The sequence below is a fragment of the Peromyscus eremicus genome, chromosome 1 (genome assembly GCF_949786415.1).
Source record: "Peromyscus eremicus chromosome 1, PerEre_H2_v1, whole genome shotgun sequence".
NCBI classification, from domain to species: domain Eukaryota; kingdom Metazoa; phylum Chordata; class Mammalia; order Rodentia; family Cricetidae; genus Peromyscus; species Peromyscus eremicus.
The window spans coordinates 167,683,049-167,696,462 of NC_081416.1; the positions used below are offsets into that span (position 1 = coordinate 167,683,049).

Below are 13,414 nucleotides of genomic sequence, written 5' to 3' on the forward strand. Positions count from 1 at the left end.
GTGGTTAAGAGCACTGTCTGCTCTTCCAGAGGTTCTGAGTTCAACTCCCAGCAACCACATGGTGGCTCACACCTATCTCTAGTGGAATCTGATGCTCCCTTCTGGCATAAAGTTGCACATACAGATAGAGCACTCATATACATAAAATAAATAATAATAAAATCTTTTAAAAAAAAGAGTTTAGGGTCTGGACATGAATGGGGGTAATGAAAGGCGAGGGTTGAGGGAAAGAGAGCTTGGGGGAGCGGGAGATCCCAGCCGGATCAACAACAGAGAGGGAAAACAAGGAATAGGAGACCATGGTAAATGAAGACCACATGAGAATAGGAACAAGCAAAGTGCTAGTGAGGCCTACAGAAATCCACAAAGATACCCCTCAACAGACTGCTGGCAATGGTCGAGATACAGCCCGAACTGACCTACTCTGGTGATGGGATGACCAAACACCCTAATTGTCGTGCTAGAAACCCCATCCAACTACTGAGGGATCTGGATGCAGAGATCCATGGCTAGGCCCTGGGTGGATCTCTGGGAGCCCAATTAGCGAGAATGAAGAGGGTTTATATGAGCGAGAATTGTTGAGACCAAGGTTGGATAAAGCACAGGGACAAATAGCCAAACAAATGGAAACACATGAACTATGAACCAATGGCTGAGGGGTCACCAACTGGATCAGGCCCTCTGAATGGGTGAGACAGTTGATTGGCTTGATCTGTTTGGGAGGCATCCAGGTAGTGGGACCGGGTCCTGTGCTCATTGCAAGAGTCAGCTGTTTGAAACCTGGGGCCTATGCAGGGTCCCTTGGCTCGGCCTGGGAGGAGGGGACTGGACCTACCTGGACTGAGTCTACCAGGTTGATCTCAGTCCATGGGGGAGGCTTTGCCCTGGAGGAGGTGGGAATGGGGGGTGGGCTGGGGGGAAGGTGAGGGGGCCTGGAGGGGGGAGAACAAGGGAATCCATGGCTGATATGTAGAACTGAATTGTATTGCAAAATAAAAAAAAAAAAAAGTTTAGGGTCTGAGTCAGACACACATTCCACCCTCAGAATCTAGTAAAATATTCATGTTACTCTATATGTCCTTCCACACATTCAGATTATCTTTACATTATTTTCTATATCTAATATGAATACTACATAGACACTAGTCTTATTGTTTTGAGTACAGGACAGTGATAGGATGAAACAACACATTTTTTACTGTAGAGATACTTTTCCAAGTAGTTTGTTTCCAAGGTTTCAATCCACAAATATAAAATCCATAGATAGAAAGGACCTGTATTGAGTTTCTTGCTACGTTTGCTTGTTTGTTATTTTGTGTGGGTGTTCCACACCTAGTGGAATGTCAGAGGACAATTTGTGGGAGCTAGTTCTCCATGAATAGGGGATTGAACTCAGGTGGGTGAGTAAGCCCATTATCTACTAAGCCATTTATTGGTGAAATTATTAAGGCCACTCCACGTAGTTAAAAGGAAAGTTTATTAGTGGCGTAACTTACAATTGAAGGGATAGGTAGGTCGCAGGGTCTGGGGAAGGTGTATCGCAGTCCATCGGTGTTCTCTGGGGCTCTGCTTGGTGAACCTCCACCATCCAGGGTCCAAGAACAGAGAGAGCTGGTCCATCTGGATCTCGGGTCTTCAGGGTCCTCCCTTGGCCCCGCCTTGTAGGCGTGATAGTTACCAAAGCCTCAGGTACCAAACATGCATGTTCTTTCTTCCCCCTTAGTCTCTCTCATCACTACAAAAGTCACTGTTGAAGCAGTTCTGCCCCAAGTTGCTGAAGGGCAGAATGTTCTTCTGCATGTCCCCTGTTATTGTAATGTTGTGGGTTTTGCCTTTAAAAGCTGTGCTCCATTCAGGCTGAGCACCTCCTCCAGCCTCCACTGCATCAGATGTGCTTGATGAGGTCCCTGCCTACGCTTGTATTTGCTCCTGAATAAAGCCTTGCTCTTGCGTTCTGGCACGCTCATCTTCAGTGGTCTCTCTGGGGGTCGAGATCTGGGCACAACACCCAGTAGTGATAGAGGAAGAAAAGATTCTTTCCAATATAAAAATCTCAGGATTGCTAAAACTCTGAGTTCTTTCTACCTGCCAGCACAGAATGTCCGTATCTGAATTACAAAGAATCAGCAGGTGGGCCTCACTGCTGCTGGCTGAACAAGCAAGCAAACCCAGAGCTTAGAATTTTGTTGTCTGTTTGCTTAACCTTGTTATGAATGTTTTTTATTTTTCCCTCAGAGCAGGAATAACTCGATATTAAAGATCCCTTTGTGGGAAATGTTTTCTGTTTTTCCCTAGTGGTTGAAATAACTCATTATTAATAGTCTCTTATGTGAGAAAGAGGAAGTTTAAATGGGCCCAACTTCTGGTAAAGAACAGTTGCGGTCAGGACTTCGAATGCTAAGTCAATGCTGTTTAAATTTCCAGAGATATTAATCATTCAGTGTATAGAGGATGTTCTCTTTTTTTGATTGTCTGCAAATGTTTGGATGAATGTTTGATTTTCATGGTAGATAAAATAAAGGAACAGGATTCATAATTTTAAACTATATATTGGTTATGCTCTTGTCTGTGGTTCATTACTGAGAATGTGGCTCTGCTCTTTAAGTTGCTTTCTAGAAATTCCTGGTTAAATTCTATAGAAATGTAACAACTAAAACAAATTGGGTTGCTAGCTTATTAAGTAATGTGATTGCAGCTGGGCAGTGGTGGCACACTCTTTTAAGTCCAGCACTCAGGAGGCAGAGCCAGGCAGATCTCTGTGAGTTAGAGGCCAGCCGGGTCTACAGACGAGATCCAGGACAGGCACCAAAACTACATGGAAAAACCCTGTCTCGAAAAAAAAACCATAAATAAATAAATAAATAAATAAATAAATAAATAAATAATGTGTTTACTATGATTAAAAACTCATAAAAAATCTGTTACTGATAAAGAGGTTGTGAAATTATATTTTCATTCAGTAAAATACAGGTAAATTGTTATGTCCACATTATTAATAATTGGTGATTTGCATTAATATGTTACTTTGGATCTATAAAAAAGGATCCATTTTTTTAAGATTTTATAAAAATACTCCAGAGTATTGCCTAAAGTTACCTCTTAAAATCCTATAGAGATTATATTTAATGCTTTTATAGATGGAATATGTAAAAAGGACCATGGAAATAGAAACTGGTGATAGCATTGCTCAGATATTATTGCTTCCATATCTTAAAGGCAAAATAGTACCTATATGAAGAACTGGAGGCATTGGAAGTACAGGAAAAAAGGTGTTTTGGCAAACAGTTATCAATGATTAATGGCCTCAATAAAAGTAAAATTAAATGGGATTGAGACTGAAAGATTATTGTATTCCGATGTTGGATGTATCTATAATTTTACAAGAATCCTAAGATCCCAACTGGCCTCTACAAGAAGTCTCCACTCAATTTGTTGGCATTGGAACCTTATCTCAAGTAAAACAAGATATAGAATGGATTAAGCGTATAGAGCCTAAAGAATAGATTGGAATGTTGAAGCCTTATGTAGCTGATACAGCCATGAATTTATGGGGGAGAGATTTGTTACAACAATGGTGAGCTCAAATTAATATTCCTACAATTTCAGAAACAGCTCGTATTTGATGTTTAAATTCAGATGTTTAAATTGATGTTTAATTGGAAAGAGCATCGAAAAAAATTAAATGATAGGTCACAGGCTATGCAGGTTCTACAAAGGCAAAATAAGACAGCAATTGTCTATCTAAATTTAGAACAGGAGCCACTGCCAGTAGCCCAACTTTGTGTCAATATTTTGTAAATCAACCACTGGAAATGACTCGTAAACAAATTCTTTAGTCTATTATTTATCATTATATGGATGATATTTTATTGGCTGCTTCTGATACAGATACTTTAAAAAAAGTTTAATTTATACAGAAAAATTTACTGTGTTGGGGATTACAAATTTCTTCTGAAAAAATACAAAGAGGAGATTTCTTAGCTTTTTAGGCTATAAATCAAGTAAACTGAGAATTCAGCCACAGAAGGTACAGTTTAGGAGAGATCGACTGCATTCTCTTAATGATTTTCAAAAATTATTGGGTGATATTAACTGGTTGTGGCCTACAATTGGATTGTCTACTCAAGAATTAACTAATTTGTTTCAAATTCTGCAAGGTGACTCAGATTAAAAAGATCCAAGACAGTTAACAGCTGAGGCTAAAAAAGAATTAGCCTGGGTAGAATGAAAATTATGAAATGCCTATGTGGATAGATTAGTCCTTACGAAGAGGTGTATTTTAATAATTTTACCTTCAAATCATTCCGCTACTGGACTCATTATGCAGAGAGAGGATTATATTTTGGAATGGATTTTTTTTTAGCTCACAGAGTAAAAAATTAAAAACCTATATAGAAAAGGTTTCTGAGCTAATCATAAAAGGAAGATTAAGACTTTGTCAATTGTCAGGTATGAATCCAGCTGAGATTATGGTACCCTAGACCAATGCTGAAATTAGGCAATTGCTGAGACATCTAACCTCACCCTAAAAGAGATGCACGTTAAACAGAAGGGGAATATGAGGACCCCCAGAGATAGAGTGCATAATACCCTACTAACTAAAATTTTTTTTAAATGCTAATGAAACAGGAACAAAATTGAGTTATGGAAAGAACTGCTGAATCAAGTCAGCCCATGTATTATAAATATTTTAACATCAAAGTAGTCCAGGGAAGGTGTTAAGTTAGAGCCTGGGTTATGCTTATGTTTCCACAGAGGATAATAATTGTGGAGTCCATCCAAATTGATAAAAATCTGCCATGGACAAAAGACATCTCCAAGATGCTGCAGATGCAGGGATGCCTCTGCCAAAGTTGAGACTCAGGAGACCTTTGCAACAAACAACTAATCCTCCCACCCGGGGATAGCTTAAGAGTTTGTGTGACTCACAAGCCTCTGAATGCTACAAATTTATTTCTTGCCATGCTTTCCGTGGTAAGGGTGCAGGTAAAAGGGATGGATCATAATTATTGGGCTTATATCCCCAATTCTCCAATTAACATAGCAGTAAGTTGGGGAGATAGGAATATTCCTGCAGTGGTTAATGAATCTTCTTGGCTACCTGGTCCTTATGACAACTGAGTCCCACTCAGCCAATGGAGGAAGGTAAAGTGATTGACAATTACACTGTTGGAGTTCAAGGAATTCCTATTGGGGGGGGGCGGGGGAAATGGAATTAAATTTTTCTCTTTTTTTTTTTTTTTGGTTTTTCGAGACAGGGTTTCTCTGTGTAGCTTTGCGCCTTTCCTGGGACTCACTTGGTAGCCCAGGCTGGCCTCGAACTCACAGAGATCCGCCTGGCTCTGCCTCCCGAGTGCTGGGATTAAAGGCGTGCGCCACCACCGCCTGGCGGAATTCAATTTCTAAAATTACCTCTCAAATATGGCTATCCATAGTCAATACTACCCAAGATTATCGTAATAAGTTTTATATGCTTCATGCATCCGGTTTTAAAGGACAAGAGATCAATGCTACTAGTTCCATAAATCTACCATTCTGTGAGAAGAGGGTTGCTAACAAGAAATCTGACTGGGTACACTGGCAACAGTGTAAGAGTGAGAAACCCCAAGTGCTAATTAATATCATCAAAGACATCACTGATTGGAGCCCTTATGGCTTCCCTCAAAGAAAATATTCTCACTCAGAGTTAAGATGGAAACAGTATAATATAAATGGAACTGTGGAAATCAGTGGTTCTGTTAATGAACCTATTCAATGGCATGGAGTTGGAATGGCAAGTCCTCTCCTACAATTTGGCAATTCAATTCAGACTAATGTAGAAATTGGCAAATGCCTTCCACCCTCTTAAGGCGTGGGAAGGAAAATTAAACATTAAGGATGATAAGTACACTCTGTCTTTTAGACTAAATCAAAGCCATCCTATTATGGCATGTGTACCATTACCTTACTTGCTACTAAAGGGGCCGATACAATGGCACCCAAATAATTATGGCATCACTTGTGAACAGTGTGCAATATCCACAGCATACCCTTCATACCTGTGTTAATTGTAGTAATATTTTAAATTTGACCTCTGAAAGTTTAAGACCTAGGCCAGCAATCTGGATACCAGTGAAGTTGTTGAGGCCATGGCAAGACTCTCCTGCAATGATCCTGGTACAGAAGCTCACTGAAAGAATATTAAAAAGAACATGTCATATGGTTGGACTGGTGGTTGCAGTTATTATGGGAATCATTGTATGCTGAGGGCCACAGGAATATATCATAAGAACTCAGCTGGTTATGGCAAAGTCACTGTCTGAAGGGATCAAGGAATTCCTTCAGAGGAAGCCAAATTCCAAGGAGCTTTTTGTGTTACTTGGCTTGTTATATATCAGCTGTATTCTGTTATGAATATCATGTGTGCCTTCATAGTTTTCCCAATTGATTTTTCCCTAAGAAGGGCTAACAGTGTGGACTGATCACTCTCTGGACATTCAAGGTATTTGGAAAACTGCCTCAGTAAAGACTTCCTCTGGAATCATGTATCTCCCTTAGCCACTTTCAAGGACTAATAGTAATAGCAGTCCACATGTTAGTCTCCTGATTTAAGGTAAATTCCACAAGGAGACACTGCCTAGGTCAGGTGGAAGTTAAGTAATAGCTTTACAAAATTTAGCTCGGACTCTCCTTTCTTACAACTTTACTAACTTTATAGACCTCTAACTCCTTACCTAACCATTTCTAGGAATCTTTAGATAACCCTCTGTGCTGACAGCTATGCTCAGCCAGAACCCCAGTTCAAGCCTCCCTGTAATTATTATCATTGGCAGCATCCAGCCAGGTCCATCCCCAGGTGGAGGAAAGTACCTTACCAGAGATACCTCTGTACTCTCTAAGACTTAAGCATCCAGGCTACCTGTTTGAGAAGGCCTGGCAGCTGTGCCAATTAAGCTTAACTTCCTCCTTTCCCAAATCTTACCTCTAGTTCCAGATCTCCCTTCAACTATCACCAGAGGCATCTAGCTGTACACAGGTTGCCTAGCAACCAAGCATACTTTCCCCCACCCTGCAGAAAAATGGCAGATAGCTTGGACAGATAGGAGCCACAGGGAAAAAAGAAGGCAGTTTTATTTTCTCCCATTGATCCAGCAACTTATAGATTCTTAACATTTTCTACCAATCACGTTTAAGACTATAGTTGAGCACATAAGATCCCTCTTCTTAGATATTACCAGAATTTAGCCTTTAGTTAATTCATTTCCCCATTGGTCACTTCCCTTTGGGGTTGCAAATGATAATTAACGGTTATCGCCCCTCTATGTGATTCTTATCACCCCTTCGTTTGACCCTGGAATCCTGGCTTTGCACTGCCAAGGGATTACTGCTTGTAATTGTATATAACCGGGACTTCCAGGGCACAGGAGGGAGAGGAAGGAGATTTGAAACAATAAATGACTGGACTAAGAGCTTGGTGTGCTGAGATTCAATTCCCGAAAATAGTCCTTGCTGTTTGTAGTTCTCTCTCCTGAGCCCCAGGGATGTATAATATTAAGGCTGGTCCCTCTAACGTTATACAAGACCTGCATTGACAGCTACAGAAGCAACAACTGGAATGGTGCTTCATAAAGAAATCCAAACTGCTGAATTCATTAGAGACTGGCATAAATATTCAGAAGAACTTTGGACTGAACAAAGTTAAGATTGATAATGAGATAGTAAATTAATTAGCTGAATTAAGGCAAGCTGTTGTATTGTGAGGGGATCAGCTAGAGATTTTGAAGGAACAGGTGAAAATAAAATGTGATTGGAATGTTTCTTGTTATTGTATCATACTGTTAAGATTTAATAAAAGCAAATATGATTGGGAAAAGGTTAGGATGCATTTGTTGGGTCACCCTAATTCTTCTCAAATGATTTTTGATTTACAGAAAGAAATCAAAGGAACTCTTGCAAAAAAGGGTACCTGATAAGACAGGAACAGATATTATGGAAAATTTAGCAGATACTGGCTAAACCATAATGGAGAGAAATAAAACTGCTCTAGGTGAAGGGAAAGGGCTTCAGTCCTCTTTCCACAGACCCACATGATCCCACACACCCATGCCATGACAATCAGTTACAAAAGCCCTTTGGAGATTTCCATCCATTTGGAAGGACCTATGGACACAATACTGTAGACCTCTGCTGTGATCCTAGGGAGCTCATGGGCTTCAGGCCTCTCTAACTTTGGCTATACTTATTCTTATGGTAACTCTTAGTTTTGCTTTTTTAGTTGTGATTATGCCTGAGTTTACTGGGAACAAAAGCTCTGTTCTGTTACAGAATTGGTGTCTCTGGTGGCCTATGGCTGCCTTTGCAGTCATCTTGAGTGAACAAGAGAAACTCACTAAGGTCAATGATTATTGCTTATTCAATTCCATAGAGAGATAAATATAATCCAAAGACTTAAGAACTTGGAAAATGGTTTCTTAAAAGATGACATTAAAACTTATAGGAACATATGAGGAAAAGATATAGGACATGAAAGGTCAGACATTTCTCTGGTGCCAGGACATGAACACTCAAATATTTTCCAATGTCAAAATATCAATAAAGGAATCTAAATCTCCCAGTTCCCTTAAAAGAAAAGTACGTGCAGAAATTGCCTAGAAGAATATAAATTTAGTCCCAGCAGTTAAAGATTTGGTATTAATCATTACTATTTTGAGAACTTATAAAGAATAGGATTATAACTGTAGTCCACATAAAAGCGATATACAGATTACTTAAAAATTGGCATACACCTGAACGTGATATCCTAGGCATGACAATACACTCAGCTGATTACAAAAATATAAAAATATCATATTGTTAAGGACTAATCACAGGGTTTAAATCTCTTACTTTGTAATCATGTTTGCTGCCGGCTCTGGCACAGTATGAAGATGTGCCTGGCTAGATATAATCATTTGGCTTGCACTATAATGATACGGGTAAAGGTCAATAACATCAAGGGAGTGAGATGAAGAAGAGAAACTAAAATGAATAAATGTTAATGATACTTGGGAAAGGAATAAAGAGAAATGATTTGAAACTGCTCATGCTTGAATGCATTGTATAACTAAAGACAGCCTGAGCTAGTCCCGACCATCAGACTGAGGGCAACCGGTGGTCAGATTCATTGTTCTTCACCAACTTCACACATTCATCTTCTGCACAGGACCTCACTGGACCTGGACTCCAGCACTCCGGGTCATGGGTGGAGCTACTCCTACTTCACACATAGGGTTGTCAGTCCTGGATGACTCTGTGTTATGGTCCCCACATTGTGGTTCAAGCATTCAGTAAAAGGCACATATTAATGTGTGGAAAAAACAGCAATAAATCAGGATGCCTCACTTGAATCCACCCTCAGGGAAGAGGGGGTGAGGTAACTGAGCCCAGGCATGTCAGACTCTGCCCAGGGTCTTAGGTGCTCATCATGAACATGGCCTTCATAAGGACCCTTCAGAAATCAGACAGTTCCTGGCTGTGGAAATTATGAGGTCTCACAGAGAGATGACCTTCAATAGCTTTGCTCAAGAAGTCCATGCCAGACTGGACCAGAAATCCTGGGAAGCTTGTAGACTGGGTTGGAATTTGACTTCCTGTTGGAGCTGACAGGGGACAATGATGGATTGCAGACTGGGAGCCTGCTGACAGTCAGCCTCTGAGACCCATGTCTGAAGTAGGTCACCTGGGTATCTCTTCCTGAGACTCAGTGTGCTCAGCATAGGTGGAGAAGTATGAAAGGCAGCCAGCCAGCTCTTCTGATGGTCTTCTGAGACCACCCAGGAAGGTCAAGAGTCCTAAAGAGATAGAAGAAAAAGTGTATGAATGGACCCCCTCCAGGGGTCCGGACCAGGGACTATTTCTTGCAGGCAAATACTAACAGACACTGCTTGGTGGAAGGTCAGGTTATTGTTCACATTTAAGGTTAACTTGCAGGCACGGCAATGTGCATTTACCATGTGTTCTGTTATAGGGAAACTGAGACAGGAAACACAGTCACTGAGTCATGGTCATACTGGCTATGGGTTGAACAAGCTATCTGTCCACAGCCACATCTCCAGCCTCCCCACTATGGAGACCTTACAAGGTGACCTTCAGTCTTCTAGATCATTTCCTAGATTCAGGCTTCTTATAGGGCCCCCTGGTTCATGTCAATCAACATCAAACACTTGACCAGAATGGCCCACAAATTATTTAATTAAAAAGACACAGAAAGCTATTTTATGATGGAGGGACCTGACTGTTCTAACTCACAGAAAGTGTGAGCAAGAATTTGCACAAAAATCAATGGGAAATACACCCCCCCCCACCAAGAGATTTCTGCAAACATGGGCTGAAGAGGAGCCCATGTGGAATCTACACTAATATCCTGAGTCAGGGGTCACTGTGGGTGATCTGTATACAAGGAAGATTCAGCCCTCTCATTACAGACCCTATCTTGAACCCAAACATGTGATTTTGCAGAGGATCATTTTATTCTATGGGCACTGGGAGCTGGCTGAGATCTCTGAGGGTGAAGGACTCTCAGCTGGTCCCCTCCACTGTTGATCCACAGAGCCAGTGACTCTGTCCTTCATCCAAGTCACCAACACCACAGTCAAAGAACTGAACTCTGTGTTCCTGACCTGCTTCTCCAATGACACTGGGATTTCCATCAGTTGGTTATTCAATGTCCAGATTCTTGGGCTCACGGACGGGAAGAAGCTGTACCAGAACAACAGCACCCTCAACATAGACCCTGTCAGGAAGCTGCAGTGGGACCCAACAAGTCACACTGTGTACCCTTTTGTCCCTTTGTTCATATATCTCTACTTGCAAGTGTTCTTAGCAAAGAGTCATTGGGCAGCACCTTGAGGAAAAACACAAACACAGCCTGGGGGGAGGGTGGGTTGGGGGCAGGAGGAGGGGAGACAGGGGAATCCGTGGCTGATATGTAAAATTAAATTAAATTATAAAAGAAAAGAACTGCCAGATGGAACCTTAGCAGAGAAATAAGGGACCTAACTGATGTTATGACTCAAATGGACTTAATATCTACAGAACATTCCACCCTAACAAAAAAGAATATACCTTCTTTTCAGCACCCCATGGAACTTTCTCTAAAATGAACCACATACTTGGTCACAAAGAAAATCTAAACAGATTTAAAAAAAATGGAATAACCTCCAGTATTCTATCAGACCACCATGGATTAAAGTAAGATTTCAACAACAAAAATTACAGAAAGCCTAAAATCTCATGGAAACTGAATAATGCACACCTGAATCACCAATGGGTCAAGGAAGAAATAAAGAAAGAAATTAAAGACTTGCTAGAGTTCAATGAAAATGAATGTACTACATACACAAACTTATGGGACACTATGAAAGCAGTGCTAAAAGGAAAATTCATAGCACTAAATGCCCATATAAAGAAGTTGGAGAAATCTCACACTAGTGACTTAACAGCAGAACTGAAAGCTCTAGAACAAGAAGAAACGAACTTACCCAGGAGAAACAGACTCCAGGAAATAATCAAATTAAGTGCTGAAATCAATAAAATGGAAACAAAGAGAACAATACAAAGAATCAATGAAACAAAGAGTTGGTTCTTTGAGAAAATCAATGTGATAAACAAGCCCTTATCCAGACTAACCAAAAGGCAGAGAGAGAGAGAGAGCATCCAAATTAGCAAAATCAGAAATGAAAAGGGAGACATAACAACTAACACTGAGGAAATCCAGAGAACCATCAGGTCATACTTCAAAAACCTGTACTCCACAACATTGGAAAACCTAAAGGAAATGGACAATTTTCTGGATAGTTATCATATACCAAAGTTGAATAAGACCAGATAAACTACTTAAATAGCATTAACCCCTAAGGAAATAGAAACTGTCATTAAAAGTCTCCCAACCAAAAAAGCCCAGGACCAAATGGTTTAACTGCAGAATTCTACCAGATTTTCAAAGAAAAGCTAATACCAATACTCTTCAAATTGTTCCACACAACAGAAACAGAAGGAACGTTACCAAACTCTTTTTATGAGGCTACAGCTACTCTGATTCCCAAACCACACAAAGATGCAACAAAGAAAGAGAATTACAGACTCATCTTCCTCATGAACATTGATGTAAAAATAATCAATAAAATATTGGCAAAATGACTCCAAGAACACATCAATCCACCATGACCAAGGAGGTTTCATCCCAGTGATGCAAGGATTGTTCAACACATGAAAGTCTGTCAACGTAATACACCATATAAACAAACTGAAAGAAAAAAAGCATATGATCATCTCACTGGAGGCTGAAAAGGCCTGTGACAAAATCCAATACCCCTTCATGATAAAGGTCTTGGAGCGATCAGGAATACAGGGAACATACCTAAACATAATAAAGGCAATTTACAGCAAGACAATAGCCAACATCAAAGTAAATGGAGAGAAACTCAAGCGATTCCACTAAAATCAGGAACAAGACAAGGCTGTCCACTCTCCCCATATTTATTCAATATAGTACTTGAAGTTCTATCTAGAGCAATAAGAGAGCAAAAGGAGATCAAGGGGGTACAAATTGGAGAGGAAGAAGTCAAGCTTTCACTATTTGCAGATAATATGATAGTATACATAAATGACCCCCAAAATTCTGCCAGGGAACTCGTACAGCTTATAAACACCGTTAGCAATGTAGCAGGATACAAGATTAACTCAAAAAATCAGTAGCCCTCCTATACACAAATGAAAAATGGGCTGAGAAAGAAATCAGAGAAACATTACCCTTTACAATAGCCACAAATGATACAAAATACCTTGGGTTAACTTGAACTAACCAATTGAAAGACCTATACAACAAGAACCTTAAATCTCTGAAGAAAGAAATTGAAGAAGATATCAGAAAATGGAAAGATCTCCCATGCTCATGGATAGATAGAGTTAACATAGTAAAAATGGCAATGTTACCAAAAGCAATCTACAGATTCAACACAATCCCCATCAAAATCCCAACATAATTCTTCACAGACCTGGAAAGAACAATACTCAACTTCATTTAGAAAACAGAAAACCCAGGATAGCTAAAAGAATTTTGTATAACAAAACCACCTCTGGAGGTATCACCATCCCTGACATCAAGCTCTACTATAGAGCTATAGTAATAAAAACAGCTTGCCGGGCGGTGGTGGTGCACGCCTTTAATCCCATCACTTGGGAGGCAGAGGCAGGCGGATCTCTGTGAGTTCGAGGCCAGCCTGGTCTATAGAGCGAGATCCAGGAAAAGGCGCAAAGCTACACAGAGAAACCCTGTCTCGAAAAAACCAAAAAAAAAAATCCCCCAAAAAAAACCAAAAAAAAAAAAACAGCTTTGTAATGGCATAAAAACTGACATGTGGACCAATGGAATCGAATTGAAGACCCTGACATTAAC

General features: G+C 40.2%; 1 long non-coding RNA gene across 2 annotated transcripts in view; it reads right to left on the reverse strand.

Moving 5' to 3' along the window:
* Window positions 1-13,414, reverse strand: part of LOC131924884 (uncharacterized) — a 31,322-nt gene that overhangs the window by 10,254 nt on the left and 7,654 nt on the right. Inside the window, exons 2-4 of one of the 2 annotated variants that reach the window (XR_009383109.1) lie at window positions 9,698-9,809; window positions 6,039-6,169; window positions 1,494-2,826 (exon numbers count right to left, since the gene is read on the reverse strand). This is a non-coding gene — a long non-coding RNA (uncharacterized LOC131924884). Of the gene's footprint in view, window positions 1-1,493; window positions 2,827-6,038; window positions 6,170-9,697; window positions 9,810-13,414 lie in introns of those variants that run through there. The other variant, XR_009383108.1, reaches the window with a different exon arrangement.